This window comes from Salmo salar, chromosome ssa21 (assembly GCF_905237065.1).
Source record: "Salmo salar chromosome ssa21, Ssal_v3.1, whole genome shotgun sequence".
Classification (NCBI taxonomy): Eukaryota; Metazoa; Chordata; class Actinopteri; order Salmoniformes; family Salmonidae; genus Salmo; species Salmo salar.
In genome coordinates, this window is record NC_059462.1 from 17009939 (window position 1) to 17026465 (window position 16527).

The 16527-nt window shown below is 41.9% G+C and overlaps 1 pseudogene; it reads right to left on the minus strand.

Annotated features, from left to right (window-relative positions):
• Positions 1–16527, minus strand: part of LOC106581705 (obg-like ATPase 1) — a 58862-nt pseudogene that overhangs the window by 38263 nt on the left and 4072 nt on the right.

Consider the following 16527-nt stretch of genomic DNA (forward strand, 5'->3'; position numbering starts at 1 on the left):
CATCTGCCTCTAATTGGGAACCATATTAGCACCAACATAGAAATAGACATACTAGATCACCCCCTAGTCACGCCCTGACCTACTACACCATAGAGAACCAAGGGCTCTCTATGGTCAAGGCGTAACAGTCCCCCCCCTCCAAAGGTGCGGATTCCGGCCGCAAAACCTGAAACCAAATGGGGAGGGTAGGGGGGTGATTGGAGCTGGACGCCGTGCCTGAATTGGGCACCGGCGCAGAGGAAGGCTCCCTCCATGGAGCGGGACTGGACGCCGTGCCTGGACTGGGCACCGGCGCAGAGGAAGTCTCCGGCCTTGGAGCTGGACTGGACGCCATGCCTGGAAGCTCTGGACCATTGACCGTCGCTGGAGGTTCCGGACTGTGGACCGTCGCAGGAGGTTCCGGACTGTGGACCGTCGCAGGAGGTTCCATTCTGGGAAACGTCGCCAGAAGCTCTGGACTGGGAAACGTCGCCGGAAGCTCTGGACTGGGAACTGTCGCCGGAAGCTCTGGACTGGGAACCGTCGCCGGAAGCTTTGGACTGGGAACCGTCGCCGGAAGATCTGGATGCACTGGAGCCCTAGTGCGTGGAGCCGGTACAGGTGGCACTGGACTGGTGACACGCACTTCAGGGCGAGTGCGGGGAATAGGCACAGGACGTACCGGACTGGGGAGGCGCACTGGAAGCCTGATGCGTGGAGCCGGTCCAGGTGGCACCGGACTGGTGACACGCACTTCAGGACGAGTGTGAGGAGCAGGCACAGGATGTACCGGACTGGGGACACGCACTTCAGGGAGAGTGCGAGGAGCAGGGACAGGACGTAACGGACTGGGGAGACGCACTGGAGGCCTGATGCGTGGGGCCGCCACAGGTTGCACCAGACTGGTGACACTCTCTTCAGGGTGAGTGCGAGGAGCAGGCAGAGGACGTACCGAACTGGGGACACGCACTTCAGGGCGAGTGCGAGGAGCAGGCACAGGACGTACCGGACTGGGGAGGTGCACTGGAGGCCAGATGCGTGGAGCCGACACAGGTTTCACCAGACTGCTAACCGAATCTTCTGGTCGAATGATGAGCAGAACACACTTGCACAACATCTCTCTCATCTCTCTCTCTCCCAACTTCTCCATTGCCTCCCTGACAGTCTCTGGCTCTTCCCGTGGCTCAGCCGCCAGCTCCATGTGCCCCCCCCAAAAAAAATAATCTTGGGGTTTCTGTGGCCGTGGTCTGACAACACGCTCCTCCAGAGCTTGCCATTCGGGCTCTGGCACTCTCCTCGGCTCGACCGGCCACCCCTTGTGGCCGCGAACCCTGGTGTCATCGCTGTCCTCCATTAGTACCTTCTGTCTGCCGCCAAGGAAGCGTTTCGCATCCACCCATCACTTCTTCCCATGTCCAAAACTCCTTTACCTGGTGAACACGCTGCTTGGTCCTGGTTTGGTGGGATATTCTGTCACGTTCTTGAAAATGATCGGACCAAGGCACAGCATGAGTATAGTTCCACATTTTTATTTAAGTGAAACTAACAAAACAAAATAACAAAACTTACAAAGACCGTGAGGACGTAGTGCCCAAACACACTAACAATCAATCAATATTCCACAAAACACAGGTGGGGAAATAGCTACCTAAATATGTTCCCCAATCAGAGGCAACGATAAACAGCTGCCTCTAATTGGGAACTATATTAGCACCAACATAGAAATAGACATACTAGATCACCCCCTAGTCACACCCTGACCTACTACACCATAGAGAACCAAGGGCTCTCTATGGTCAAGGCGTGACAGTTAGCTAATACATTGTTGGAAAGGCTTTACATATGTGATATAACTAATTATATTAGCAATATTTTGATACAGTTAATTGTTTAAATAAAAGCCCTCACAAAAAAAGGACAAATACTATATCAAGAAAAAGCTACATTAAACCGAAGAGCATAATACTAACTCACTATTACACACACAGAATTCATAAATAGATTGTGAATTTGGCCAATATTTGACTATCATCACGGCAAAGGAAAGAAGCTCCTTTGTCCTTCTAAGTTTAAGAACAGCTGATCCACTACCCCTTCAGTGATCTAAGACAGTCTTTACTGAACACTACATTGCAAAGTAATTTACTTTTATTTCCTCTAATTTCACATTTACATCACACCAGGCCCATTCAGGCCTTAGTAAGTGGGCTACTATCTATGTATGAGGAGAAAAAGAGAAGAAGAAAAAAACAGGAGGGAAATCTCCACAATTAGGCCTTTAACGACTGGGTCTGGGTAGGCCTCTGTGAAGACAGCACTTATGAGACTGCGGCGCCACACAAAGCCACAAGCAAGACTGTAAAAAAAAAAGGGGGGGGGGGCTGGTTTTCAGGAGTCAAGCTTATCTTGCAATTAACATTTTACTACTTCATTTCAAATACTGTATGTTTTGAAGAGGCCATTACCAGGTGTGCCTTTATTGACAGAACAAAGGACTTTATCTTCTCAGGGCTTGTGGCTAAACACTGCCCTGACCAGAGGACGGCTGAGAGGAGTGGAGTCTGGGGAAGCCTTGCCTCAACATAGTCATGGGATAGGACCAGGGCTCTAAAGTGCAACTAATTTGGTTGCATATGCAAAAACAAATGTTGCTGTGCGACCAGGAGTTTCATTTTGGGAGCACTGTGCGACTACGAAAAAATATCCTAGATAATAATTGTTGTAATGATTAGGCTATGCTGTACCTTTGTTTCCAAGGGCACTAGAGAAACAAGCGAGTGCAGATTCGTTAGTGTCATGGTTGCACCATTACTACAGCGAAAACGGCTTGCTTCTAGCCCAACCAGCCAGGTCAAAAGATCTGACTCATACCAGCGCAACATTTGTATCTTCCTATTGCGGGTCTCAGGGACCGCATTTTACATTCATAAACCATGTCGTGGGATGTTCTAAAACTACTCGCGCGTCGACATCGTTAACCATTTGTTTGAAATTCGTTTAGTGATGTTACCTCATTGGCTAGCTAGCTAACAAACCTGGTAACTTGACCAGTATATCCAAACATTTGGGGGCACTGAAAAAAAGGAAATGGGATAGCTTCTTCAGGAGATCAATGATCGTAGATAGCAATGAATGAATGACAGATCTCTTGCATGTTGTCATCACAAACCTTTCATTTTTTTAAGAGACGTATGATTTTGAATGTAATGCATCGAAATAGGAAACATGTGCTTTTACACAATGTAGAAACCTAATATTCCACATGACAGGTATTCATATCGACATTTTAGCTTGAAGTGATAATGCCTAAGAAGGCGGTGTTTGGAGGATATATTGGCATAGGTGTTCTCGAGCGCCAGCAAACCGCTCCAATACATCCATCAAACACCGGCTTCAAGAGCATTACCATTTTTTAAAGGCTGTTTTCTAGGGACATTTATTTGGATACATCCATAACAATGAGCTAATGAGGTGCGATTTCCCATGGCATAGAAAATGTGCTCACTCATCAGGACACTGTTGTTCAGAGGAGCTTCATTTAGTTTTACCTTTTTTGAATTGAGATTTCTTTGTATATATATCCATAAAAATGATGCCAGCTGATTCATGATTTCGACTGGCTGAGAAACGCTGCCTGTCTGTCTGCTGGAGATCGAATTTGAATATTGAAACAATTTTGAAATGTCAGAGACAGACAGCAAGGTTTAAACACATTGAAAACTAAATGTTAGTCTAAAAGAAATGTGAGACAATGTCTAGATGCTTTTTATAGTGGAGATAAAATGTATAAATTGCTTGGCTGGGTTGATGAGACAGTGGATTGCGGCATTCAGGATTAGACCCACCCATTGTATAATTTATAATAAACAAATGTATTTACAGTCTTACATATTTGTTTCTAGGGCAAAACATGTGCTTCAAAAGCAGCTTGAATGAATATAGGCCCAATATAGGCTGTATCTCAATCAATTTAAAAAATCGTATTTTCTGGTGCTCCTAAATTGAATTTGGTGCTCTTAACTTTTTCAAGTGAAAAAAGAGAGCACCAGTGAGAGCACCAGTGAGAGCTAAGGACCTTAGGCTCTGTTGCTCTGTTTCCCACTTTTCTTTTTTTGTTATCTTTTTTCTATTAGACGCTCTTATCCAGAGTGACTTACAGTAGTGAGTGCATACATTTAAGTACTTTTTCATACTGGTCCCTTGTGGGAATCGAACCCACAACCCTAGCATTGCAAGCGCCATGCTCTACCAACTGAGCATCTAACATGCTCTGCCTTCTCTTTTCTTAACATGTCTCAATAGATTGACTCTGCCTTTTACAGCATCTGCAATGTAGAGTTCCATTCCCATAGTGAAATTAATAAAGTTCACAGACATAAAAAATTACAAATAGGTATCAAATCAAATGTTATTTGTCACATGCGCCGAATACAACAGGTGTAGACCTTACCGTGAAATGCTTACTTACAAGCCCTTAACCAACAATGCAGTTCAAGAAAGAGTTAATTATGAAAATATTTACCAAGTAAACTAAAGTACAAAATAATTAAAAGTAACAATAAAACAACAATAACGAGGCTATATACAGGGGGTACCGGTACCGAGTCAATGTGCGGGGTACAGGTTAATCGAGTTGGCGAGCAAGGTTTGTTACATCTCTAGTTCAAATCATTTGGCACTATAGTGGGCTCATTGTTTTTTGGGTTTTTTACCTTGTTTTTCCTCTGCGGTGCTGACATGTGAGCTTTCAATGAACCAAGGTGACTACTGTTTCAAGAGGCCATATATATTCAGTTTGTAGAGGTGAAACACTTGAAAACATGTAGCTAGTTTGAGGGCCTGATGTCATTACTTTTCTGTCAAGTACAAAGACAAGGAGAGACAGGAAACAGATCAATACTGATCAAACTGACTACTCTGATGTTGCTACCTGGAGAGGCTATGCGGTCAACATAATTCAGTCAAATTACAGTATTCACTGGCTGCTAATTTCCTGTGCATGTTTTCACATGCGAGAGGGGGAAGAGCAAATCTGAAGCGTTTGCATTCCTGGCCCAGCTTTTTAAGATGTTCTATACAAACCTAGTACTGCAATTCTGCTGGTATTCAGAGCAGTAAAAGCAACTTTATGAGCCTGTCAGGAAAAGCACATTATGGCCACCTTCCCTGCATCAAAACACTGCCAATGCAGACATGATTATTTATGTTGATTCTGGGAATATCTTTTTAAATATATATCATGAAACAAGATGATAGCAGACTTTCATGTAGGACTCACCTCACTTCTTTTAGGTTATTTAGTTTCTCAACAGAGAGCAAAAACGGAAAATGCATCTGTACCTTACTTTTTTTTTGTTAAGGACATCAGAAATGTTATTTTTGTATATTTGAAGTACGTCCTAATTTTTACAACGTTTCAGAATTGATTGTAACAAAATTACATTGTTTCATCCTATGAATATTAGTGGGCTACCTCATAAGGTATCTCCCATTCCAATTTAAACTCAAGCCAATTGTAGTACTTCCAACCAAACTAATGTATCAAATGTGCATCCTTTCAGCAAATATTTTTTCCACTGAAAATGGGTACCAAAGTAAAGAGCTGACATCTGACTGGGAAGGTAACCTCTCAGTCTAGTTGGTTATTTATGCAGCTGAAGAATTAATGTACCAGGGAGGATCCGGATTTCATTAACTCTGATAGACAATAATGGTGTTCATTCCCTTTTCATTTAAGTTTCCTCTGTCATTTTTTTCAAGCCAGTGGGTCTGAGGGTGCCTTGATTGAAAGGAACCATCATATGCACATCACTGTTGTCCCACATCATTCAGAGAACAAACCTTTTTAGATCCTTAACTACCATAGCGGTGCTGATTGCACAGGCACCAGCAATTTCCTAACCAACCGCCACCTGAACAATGTGTACGGCTTTCAGACCCTCCAGCCTTTCAACGGTGAATCATTTCACAGTTTGGAACGAGATCTCCATAGCAACTCCTCTTTGAGGGGTTTAGAATCAACATCCAATAATTCTATGATCATCGGGCCCAGCCATTCCCAATGCTTCTTTTAACAGTGGACAGGGAAGGGGGGCAGGAGAAGGAAGCAGACAAATTCTACAGTCTATTTCAGGCAATTCATCCAGCAGCCCCATTAGAATTCAAAATATTTCGACCTTCAATCACCAAGCATGTTATCTGGAGCTGCTGTGGTCTCCAGTCAAGATGGGTAGACATTTTAGTCTAGTCAGCCACGATGAGTGGAGGTTGACAAAAACTCATTCATTCTGGCAGAATCAAAATGCTCTTTTAAACGGCGTGACAGTATATCTCAACACAGCCCACAAACACAAGGAGGATTCTGGTCTTCGCCAGTAAACAGAGCAAAATGCTGTGCATCCGCTCTGTGACTCCAGGAAATCACAGCACTCTGTAAAACAGCAGACCATATAAATGCAGTGGCTCACACAACAACACACAGGCTGCATTTCTAAAATAAATGATTGTGCTCGTGTATAAAAACAACATAACTTAACGTATCATTTATTTGCTCTGCAGATTAAACGCAATTCTGGAAAGGATGTTATCCTTTGATATCTGTAGAACACTTGGAAATGGGACTGGGGTCAGGTACTATTTGTCTTAACACTGGAAATAGTTTGGAGTATGCTCTAATGACTACTGAATACAAATCAACTTGTATTATAACTGCTCAATAAAGTTGTGACAAACGCTCATACATACAAAACACGAGTCTAGTTCAACGTGAAGTGCCTCTCCAGCAATGTAAACAAAGACAAAACACAACCACTTCCAGTTTTACAATACCAGTGGATGATTCTGCCAGGCAGTCATTACCCAGGGGACATAGACACTAGTAGTGCCTAAATGTCAGAAGTAGGGAATATCGTTCAAAAAAAATCGGAGAAATAACAGGGTGAGTTGTCATCCCCAGAGGTTCCTGTCTAGAACATCTCTGTGAGTCACATGATCCCCCTCCATACCAACACCAGAGAGGCCTCCACAGGAAAGCCAGCGTACAGTCTCATACCCAGACCCCTTTGCCATCATTTGGCAGAAAATCAATGTAATGGGTAAATATTACCAGTATCAGGGTTGTTGACATTTTTCTTTTTCTTAAATTCAAATGAACATTTTCCTAAATTCAGAGTTTCAAGTTCAATGTTTTTATTCATCAAATTACAGACAGAAAACACTATATTATGACTGTAACCGATTCAATACTTTCTCAATATTTCCTCATGTAAGGTATAGTAATGCCATGCTAAGCCTGTTTCTGCTGGTTTAAAGAGAATCTTGTTTAAACGCAGTAGCATGCAGGTGTTCAAGGCATTCAATTAAAGTGAGAAGAGTGTGAGCCAAGAAAAACTGCTGCTTTCCAATTGATTGACAAAATCCAGTCTTTGTGAATGAATGTACTACAGTGTATACTACTGCTTTGGCTACATACATTGAGAAAGACAAACACATGGATGAGAATGACTCACAACTATGTACAGTATCAGACTCTGGTAACGGACTATTCATAAGCATAAGATTTCTGATACTGCCTTCGACCTGCTCACGCGACAACCTGGGACTAGTCTGTGAGCATCCTCTTTCTTCAATAAATAGCTGGAGATGAAACCAATGTGAATGAGGCCATGTGGGGAAGCATGCTTGCTGGTAAGGGACACAGGAGACTCAGTAGAGTCGGTGAGCAGGAACGAGTTTGTCTGCGTGTCTGTGTCTCAGGAAGAGGATCCAACAGTGTTCCAGTCACTGCAGAAGCACTCGGAGCACTTACCCTTCAAACTACTCCCTTATGAAATCTGGGCATTTAATAGAACCAGCTTTCAGGATGCCATAATGCCACTTAATAGTTTTTGGGAAGGTTTCGTTAAAAGCAAATCCACTGTTTATACAGGCTTTTCAAAACCATTAGGGGTCGAAAAAGATTCATAACATGCAGACTACTGGGAGAATTGAGCAACTACCTCTGACTTGACATCAAACTTCCCACGCCAGGCTGAAAAACCTGTTTAACCACTGCCTGGCTTCGATAAGTCTATAGCTAAGGTATGTAAAGTTAATGGACGATGCACTTTTTAGAACAGTGTTCCTCAACTGGCAGTCCACGGGCTGAATTTGGCCCGTGGGTAGGTTAATTTGGTCCCCCAACTTTTCTGAGCAATTTTTTGGGGGAGAATTTTCATTGTTGGACATAAAAGACCGCTCCAAGTTATTTCAATTTTGGAAATCTGTTCCCAAGTATTCCAATACATAATAGAGAGACACATGATCGTAAAAAAGTAGGCAAGGTTTGAAATGGTAATGTTTTATTAAATCTGTTTGGGATTCTTGTGAATGCCAGAGGAGATTCAAGACTGCTTGGGATTCAAGACTGCCAGAGGAGATTCTCTTTGATCAACTTGCAGTCTGCAAATGATTTGTAATTACTTTCTGGCCCCTCGACCATCCGCTCAAGAAAAAAATCGGCCAGCGGCTGAATCTAGTTGATGATCCCAGGTTTAGAACATAACCATGCACATCAATATACCAACAAGTTAATGATAGAGACATTTTAAAACAGCAATGTTTGACTATTAAAGGAAAACACAATTTAAATGGATGTTTTCCAGAATCTTCGGATTAACAAAAGAGGCAGTATAGTTAAATAAAACTGGATTTCTATAGCAACCTGCAGCTGTTGGGCTGGAAAAGTGATGAATTTCAAAATTGAAACAATATCAACTGCAATTATGCTTTACTTCTTATAGAGTAGAGTAGAGTGTTTGTAGAGCTGAAGCTGAAACCAGGAAGTGGTCTATACTGTCCAAGATCTAGCATCCTTCCTCTAAGTTCTGATAATATAGGGACAAATCACTACTGACAAGAATGTGTCACTTAAACTAAATGAGAAAAATGTCAAAAATGTATTGTCTAGTGTAGTTTAGTCCCTCATTTACAAGGGAAACAATTGCATATAGGCCTACATTCACAAAGGGTTTCCATAATGGAAAAAAGTTCCGTTTTACAGCTGGTCTACTGTAGAGTATGGCTGAGATTTCCAAACCTCCCCCACTTCATTTGATCAGGATCAGGTCAACCAGTCAGGCACAGGTACATGCACTAACAAGCACACTATTGACACTCACTTAGGTTGAGCGCCAGCTCTGCCACGGAGCAGCAGCCTTTTGTCGGATGTTTGGAGAAACCCGTTTCTAATTTTCAGAAACAAACATGCCGTTCCAGACAAGAAAAAGTGTGCTCACCCCAACCGTATAATCAAGCAATATAAAAGAAGTGCCTGGAATATTGCAGCCTATACTGCCTGACACCAGATAAAACACTTATATAATTGCAAAACAAAACCAGCAATGTTTAATGGTTAACTTGTGGAACATACAGCTTAGTCTCTAAGGAGTCCACAGAGGGACAACAATGGTATGTCAAAACAGATCATCGTAAAATGACAGTAAAAGCACCAGCATAATCTCATCCTTATTTAGAAAGTCTGTTTTCTACACACATGCATAAAAGAGCTGGTTTTGCTTTGAGGATCTGCTTCATTTTTTCTGTCACTATAAAAAAGCGAGCACATACAGTTGAAATTGGACGTTTACATACACCTTAGCCAAATACATTTGAACTCAGTTTTTCACAATTCCTGACATTTAATCCTAGTAAAAATGTCCTGTCTTAGGTTAGTTAGTATCACCACTTTATTTTAAGAATGTGAAATGTCAGAATAATAGTAGAGAGAATTATTTATTTCAGCTTTTATTTCTTTCATCACATTCCCAGTGGTTCAGACGTTTACATACACTCAGTTACTATTTGGTAGCATTGCCTTTAAATTGATTAACTTGGGTCAAACATTTTGGGTAGCCTTCCACAACCTTCCCACAATAAGTTGGGTGAATTTTGACCCATTCCTCCTGACAGAGTTGTAACTGAGTCAGGTTTGTAGGTCTTCCTGCTCGCACACACTTTTTCAGTTCTGCCCACCAATGTTCTATAGGATTGAGGTCAGGGCTTTGTGATGGCCACTCTAATACCTTGACTTTGTTGTCCTTAAGCCATTTTGCCACAACTTTGGAAGTATGCTTGGGGTCATTGTCCATTTGGAAGACCCATTTGTGACCAAGCTTCAACTTCCTGACTGATGTCTTGAGATGTTGCTTAAATATATCCACATAATATTCCTGCCTCATGATGCCATCTATTTTGTGAAGTGCACCAGTCCCTCCTGCAGCAAAGCACCCCCACAACATGATGCTGCCACCCCCATGCTTCATGGTTGGGATGGTGTTCTTCAGCTTGCAAGCATCCCCCTTTTTCCTCCAAACACAACGATGGTCATTAAGGCCAAACCGTTCTATTTTTGTTTCATCAGACCAGAGGACATTTCTCCAAAAAGTACAATCTTTGTTCCCATGTGCAGTTGCAAACCGTAGTCTGGCTTTTTTATGGCGGTTTTGGAGCAGTGGCTTCTTCCTTGCTGAGTGGCCTTTCAGGTTATGTCGATATAGGACTCATTTTACTGTGGATATAGATACTTTTGTACCTGTTTCCCCCAGCATCTTCACAAGGTCGTTTGCTGTTGTTCTGGGATTGATTTGCACTTTTGAAACCAAAGTATGATTTTCCCATGATGTCAAGCAAAGAAGCACTGAGTTTGAAGGTTGGCCTTGAAATACATCCTCAGGTACACCTCCAATTGACTCAACTGATGTCAATTAGCCTAACAGAAGCTTCTAAAGCCATGACATCATTTTCTGAAATTTTCCAAGCTGTTTAAAGGCACAGTCAACTTAGTGAATGTAAACTTCTGACCCACTGGAATTGTGATACAGTGAATTATATGTGAAATAATCTGTCCGTAAACAATTGTTGGAAAAATGACTTGTGTCATGCACAAAGTAGATGTCCTAACTGACTTGCCAAAACTATAGTTTGTTAACAAGAAATTTGTGGAGTGGTTGAAAAACAAGTTTTAATGACTCCAACCTAAGTGTATGTAAACTTCCGACTTCAACTGTACTAACAAATAACCAATCAAAATTGAGGTTAGGTATTTTAGTAGCTAGAGAACCCTATTCTTGAGTGACCTTGTTCCTAACAGCACTGTGACACTGTGTTCAGTCACATCCTGGGATGAAAAATGTATTAAAGGTTTAAGGGTCAAATGGTAACATTGATAAAAAAAATATTTTATAGATCAATATTTGATCTACATTACCAGTTTAACACTTTGTAGTAAAGCACACATTGGAGCACACACTATGTCATAGTGGGCCCATCTCCTGTGTATCGGCACCATTCTGTTGCATGCTCTCTGGAGGGACAATGAGAGAGTTCCGACTTCAACTGTACATACATTGTTAACAAACTATAGTTTTGGCAAGTCGGTTAGGACATCTACTTTGTTCATGACACAAGTCATTTTCCCAACAATTGCTAACAGAGAGATTATTTCACTCATTATTCACTGTAATTCACTGAGTTCCCCCTCATTTTTATGCAAATAAATTACTTTTTAGGGATAGTGAAACTATTCCGTGAAAGCTGAAAGGCCATTTCTGTAGCACGGGTACAATTCAGCATTGTTGCTTTCAGTTTATCATGCCCACTAACTGCCTTTGTATTCTCAGTAAATACACAGATGTGAGTGCATCAGCAAAACAACCCCCACAAAATACTTCTCACTTGTCTGGCACACTGTGGCAGCATTGAAATTACTTATAGGTCTCCCTCTGCCTGACGTTCTTTTGTGCCTCTGACATCATCTTTGTCTTACACAATTAAAGTGTTACACGCTAGAATAATTTAAATTGCTGCTACTAAAATGGAGATGGAGGCCCGTATAAAAATAGCCGAATTTGTTTACTGATTGTATGCAGCTATTGACTTTCCCATTTTGTGAAAGGAGCTGTGATTAGTGACTGGGCTGTGGCAGGCAGAGTGGCTAAATGGACAGGGTTACAATACAGGCCATTTTCCTAATTGTTCCCAAGTTCTCTCTGCAAGGGATTACTATGTGGACAGTATAAGTGTGTCATTTCATTTCTGAGGCCATTTTCCAATAGCCTTTCAACTGACTCCTTGCGACAGACTGAGACGGCATGTCTCGAACTACCTCAAGACTCTGATGATTATCTCAAATGTGTTGCTTATGACATTTTCATATTTGAGCACATCCATGGAACAGTTATCACATTGCTGTATGGAACAGGTTGATCACACTGTTGTTTGTCCTCTAAATGGCTTTTCTTTTGGGTATGGAAGGATGTCGTTTCCTTACACAATTGGTCTGAGAGGAGGTTGTCTGCTTTTGTTGATGCAATGGAGGACCACCCCACTGTAGGACCAACCACAACGAAGCCTTAGCAATGATTTACTCTGTAGGAGAAAGTAACGCTAGGTGAGATTTACCTACAGAGGATATGTTGTAACCGTCAATTTTGTCAATTGTCTCTGTGAAACCGCTGTTCTTTGTGAGGTTGTACTGTTTATAACAGGTATTATGTTAACTTACATGTACTATGTTGACGTTATATCACTACTAAAATGTGTGCTATTCAGTTTAAAGATACAGGCTTCCTGTGATGCGGTGCTGTCCCCTGTCTCTGTGGTTGCTTCAGGGAGAAGCAGCCGTGCTAATATTGGTCTTGTTCACTGGTTCCAGTCTAGGGGCCAATAGAGCATTGCCACTTCAAGCCATATCTCACAAGACCCCGTTTAGAAAACATGCTTCCATTTTGCTGTGCGACTCAGGTGTTTTAAAAAGCTATTTGACTTTATGTCATCAGTTAGACCTTCCCAGAGGCTTATATCTGTAAACCATATGCCATGGCTGTCTCAGTCACCAAATCTCAATCCAATTGAACACTTATAGGAGATTCTGGAGCAATGCCTGAGATAGCATTTTTCCATCAACAAAACACCAAGTGATCTAATTTCTCGTAGAAGAATGGTGTCGCATCCCTCCAATAGAGTTCCAGACACTTGTAGAATCTATGCCAAGTTGCACTGAAGCTGTTCTGGCTCGTGGTGGCCCAACGCCCTATTAAGACACTTTATGTGCGTGTTTCCTTTATTTTTGGCAGTTAACTGTATTTTCAAGATGTTGTTATATGTTCTGCGTCAATTGATATGTGCTTACAGTTGAAGTCGGAAGTTTACATGCACCTTAGCCAAATACATTTAAACTCAGTTTTTCACAATAAACAATATCTTAAAGGGGAGGCTGAACCTTCTGATTTAGTCTCGGATTCAATTCACCTCATTAGGAAATGCGACTGAGAACGAGATTTGGGTTTTGGAGGCGTGCTTTGATGTGGGTGTCTCTTGTGTGTGTGTTCGAACATGGGAAGCGTTTGTACTTTCACTCTGCCAAAACAGTTACCGTCACTCACCCTCCTATGTAACTTGAAACAGTCTAACCAGGTCTTGTGTCTGGAAGTATCCTAGACTAGCTAGCAAGCTAGCCAACTTCTTTTGCCAATTAGCTACAGCCGGCTGGTGTGCGACCGTGGCAAAGTTGGTTTGACTTTGGATAGCCTATCTGTGGGGCTAGTTAGGGACCGTCAATAAATGACATGATGTAAATGGGACAATACTTTCATGTTGCACACCATTTAGTTGTTTAGATGTTTTCAATATTTGTATATGAATTTCTACAACTTATAATTGATTTGAGGCTTTTAAGTCATTGAAATTTGAAGCTATTGAAATGTTACAATATTGTCCCATATACATTGTGTAATTTACTGATGGTGCCTAACTAGCCCCATAGGGATATCGAATGTCAAACCAAATTGACCATGGGCATTACGATCGGGTTGCATTCAGCTGCGGTCTGAATTGATGATTACTTGGGTGCTGCCAGTTGTGGGCAGGCTTGAAATAAACCTAACCCGAGGAAAACTGTTATGGTACCTTTCATTCCATGACATACCATTTTTTCCTAATTATCTTGCAAATCTTCGTTTTGGACAAAACTGACCTTTGACACTAGAATAAATGTTTCTGACTCATATCGATGCCACAAAAGGAGAAGTTGCTTATTACGTTCAGTTACTCTTTAATCGTACTGTATTTTTGCCATATAGGCTACTTACCTTTGTTGTGCCCAACCATAATCAAACTGTGTCATTTTGGGATCAAGTTATAATAATCTGTGCTTACAGGAAGCCACTAAAGACTTCCCTCTGAGTCTAGTTGTATTTCCCAACCTCAGAGTAGTGTGCAGTGAGTCTACCAAACCAGGCACAGGCCCTTTCATTAACTTGGCTTCATCTGCTCTATTCCTGAATATAGTGTGTTTATCTTGGAACCCAGCAGACAGAACCATATAGACCTCAGTAGAAAGCTCTGCTTTCAACAAGATTCTACAGCGAAGTATGAAGTACATTTTCAGTAATTGTTCTCTTTACTACCTCATTCTGGGCAGTGCATGTACATTGGGACACATTTCTAACCAGATGAAAAACCAGTCATTTTAGCCAGTGATATGCAGTGTGCTATAGCCTGGCAGGTGGGACTCACGTGTCATGTGGAAGATGCCATCGCAGGCACTGATGTGGGAGAGGAAGGCGTTGCCCAGGCCCTGACCAGCGTGAGCTCCCTTCACCAGTACTACTATGTCTACCACATTCAGGAAGGCCGGCACCTTGCTGCAGAACCGGTAGTGGGGGTTAGGGTAGTGGAAAGGAAACAGAGGTTATATAACTCAGTTTAATGTCTAATATAACCAACAAAATACAGAAAAGGACAAAGTTTGGAAAGTGAAAGTGTTTCTCAGGTTTTACATATGAATCAATACTGCCAGAGGAGATTCTCTGTGATCAAACGTTCTTGTTTTCAATGAAAAATATATATACACGTCTTCAAAATCATGTCTGGGGCATTAGCTATCTATCGCTGACTAAGTGGTAGCCCTAGGGGGCCCTGGTTCCATCAGCCCTCCCACTTAATGCAGATAAAGGAGAAATAAAAACCAAGCAGCAGCCTGTACACCAACACTGATTCTACACCTTAATCATCCTCCTACTGACAACAGAGGTATGTGCCATACCTTGATTCATCATCAGGCTCCTACACTCTGGAATATATGGTTTGAGACACAAGAGCTGTGACTAGAGGGTGATAGGGTTCATGTCATATTAGTCCTAGCAGAGTCATAATGAATATTTTCTGCGTTGCTCAGTGCTGAACATGTTATACAGTCGCTTTCGCAATACCATCAACCCCAGAGAGACAGAGGGACATTAATTCCCTGCTGTGATTTATGACCCTCTCACATCAAACCAATAGGATGGTCTAACCTCGCTCATAATGACATATGATAGCCAGCCACTGACACTTAAATGTTATGGCCTCTAACTTAAAAGACAAAATAACATGGAAATCTGCAGTTATCCTTATACGTATTGCAAAGGACTGGCAACTCAATGTCAACAAAATGTTTGTGTCTTTCATGTCGGAGTAGTGTACATTTGCGGTGGCCTATACATATTTGCCAGAGAGCCCAAGTCTGAAGTGTGAATAATACGTGAACAGTGAGAACCCATACCTGACAGGCTTGTGGAATTGGCACAGGAAATCATAGCGTTCATCTGGAATGGGCACTCGGCTTTCATTTGGGTCAATGGTGCAGAAGGGGAAATTCTCAGCTGCAGCTTGACTCTTTGTCAGTACGTTGAAAAAGGTTGACTTCCTAGAAAGAAAAACAGCAGAGAGGTCAACACATCCCAGAAACTGTTTGTGGATCCTGATGGCTTGACGGTATGATGTTGGTTTATTCAAAGTCCTCAGCAAAGCCTGCAAGGCAGGAAGAACATGTCATCTCCACTATGGGAAAGAGGTCAGTCTAACATATTGAACATTTGAGCTTCCAAATCATACATTTCCTGATTGTAAAACATTAAGGCCATTTACAAGGTCAGATAATCCCATAATAGATCAATTGTGGTTGGAATCCAGGAGAAAATTACCTTTCTGATAGATATGAGCTGTTGAACGGGATCAGCCAAACATAGCCCATGTCGTGCTCACTGAGAGATTTCTGTTCCACAGCACAAGCACCTCAAGAGTGCTTCAGGTTGCACTGACTTCCCAATGAATGCAAGTGTAATAATGGCAAGGCAGTTAAATATCATCCCGGACAGTTCTATCTTGGTCCCCTCACCTGATGCTCTCCGCATTTCAATGATTGGTTGGTTTAGACTCCAAAATCTACAAGACTCGAATTGCCTGGAGATTGCTGTGATGAAGCATGGATTCCTCACACGTCGCAGGATTGTTCCATCTGTTATCGTAGATATTTCAAGGACGTTTGAGATCATCCTCAGAAATATACAATCCGCCAATGATTTACAATGGTATATGAGGATATTAGCGGAGCGCTTCCCCATGTCCCCAGACAAAGGGGATTGTATATAGTCAGAGAATATTTATATGACTTGACCTTAATGTTAATGAAGACTAGTGTTATTCTGCCTACAGTGGTGGACAAAAACATGTCGCTTCAATCATCTCTCA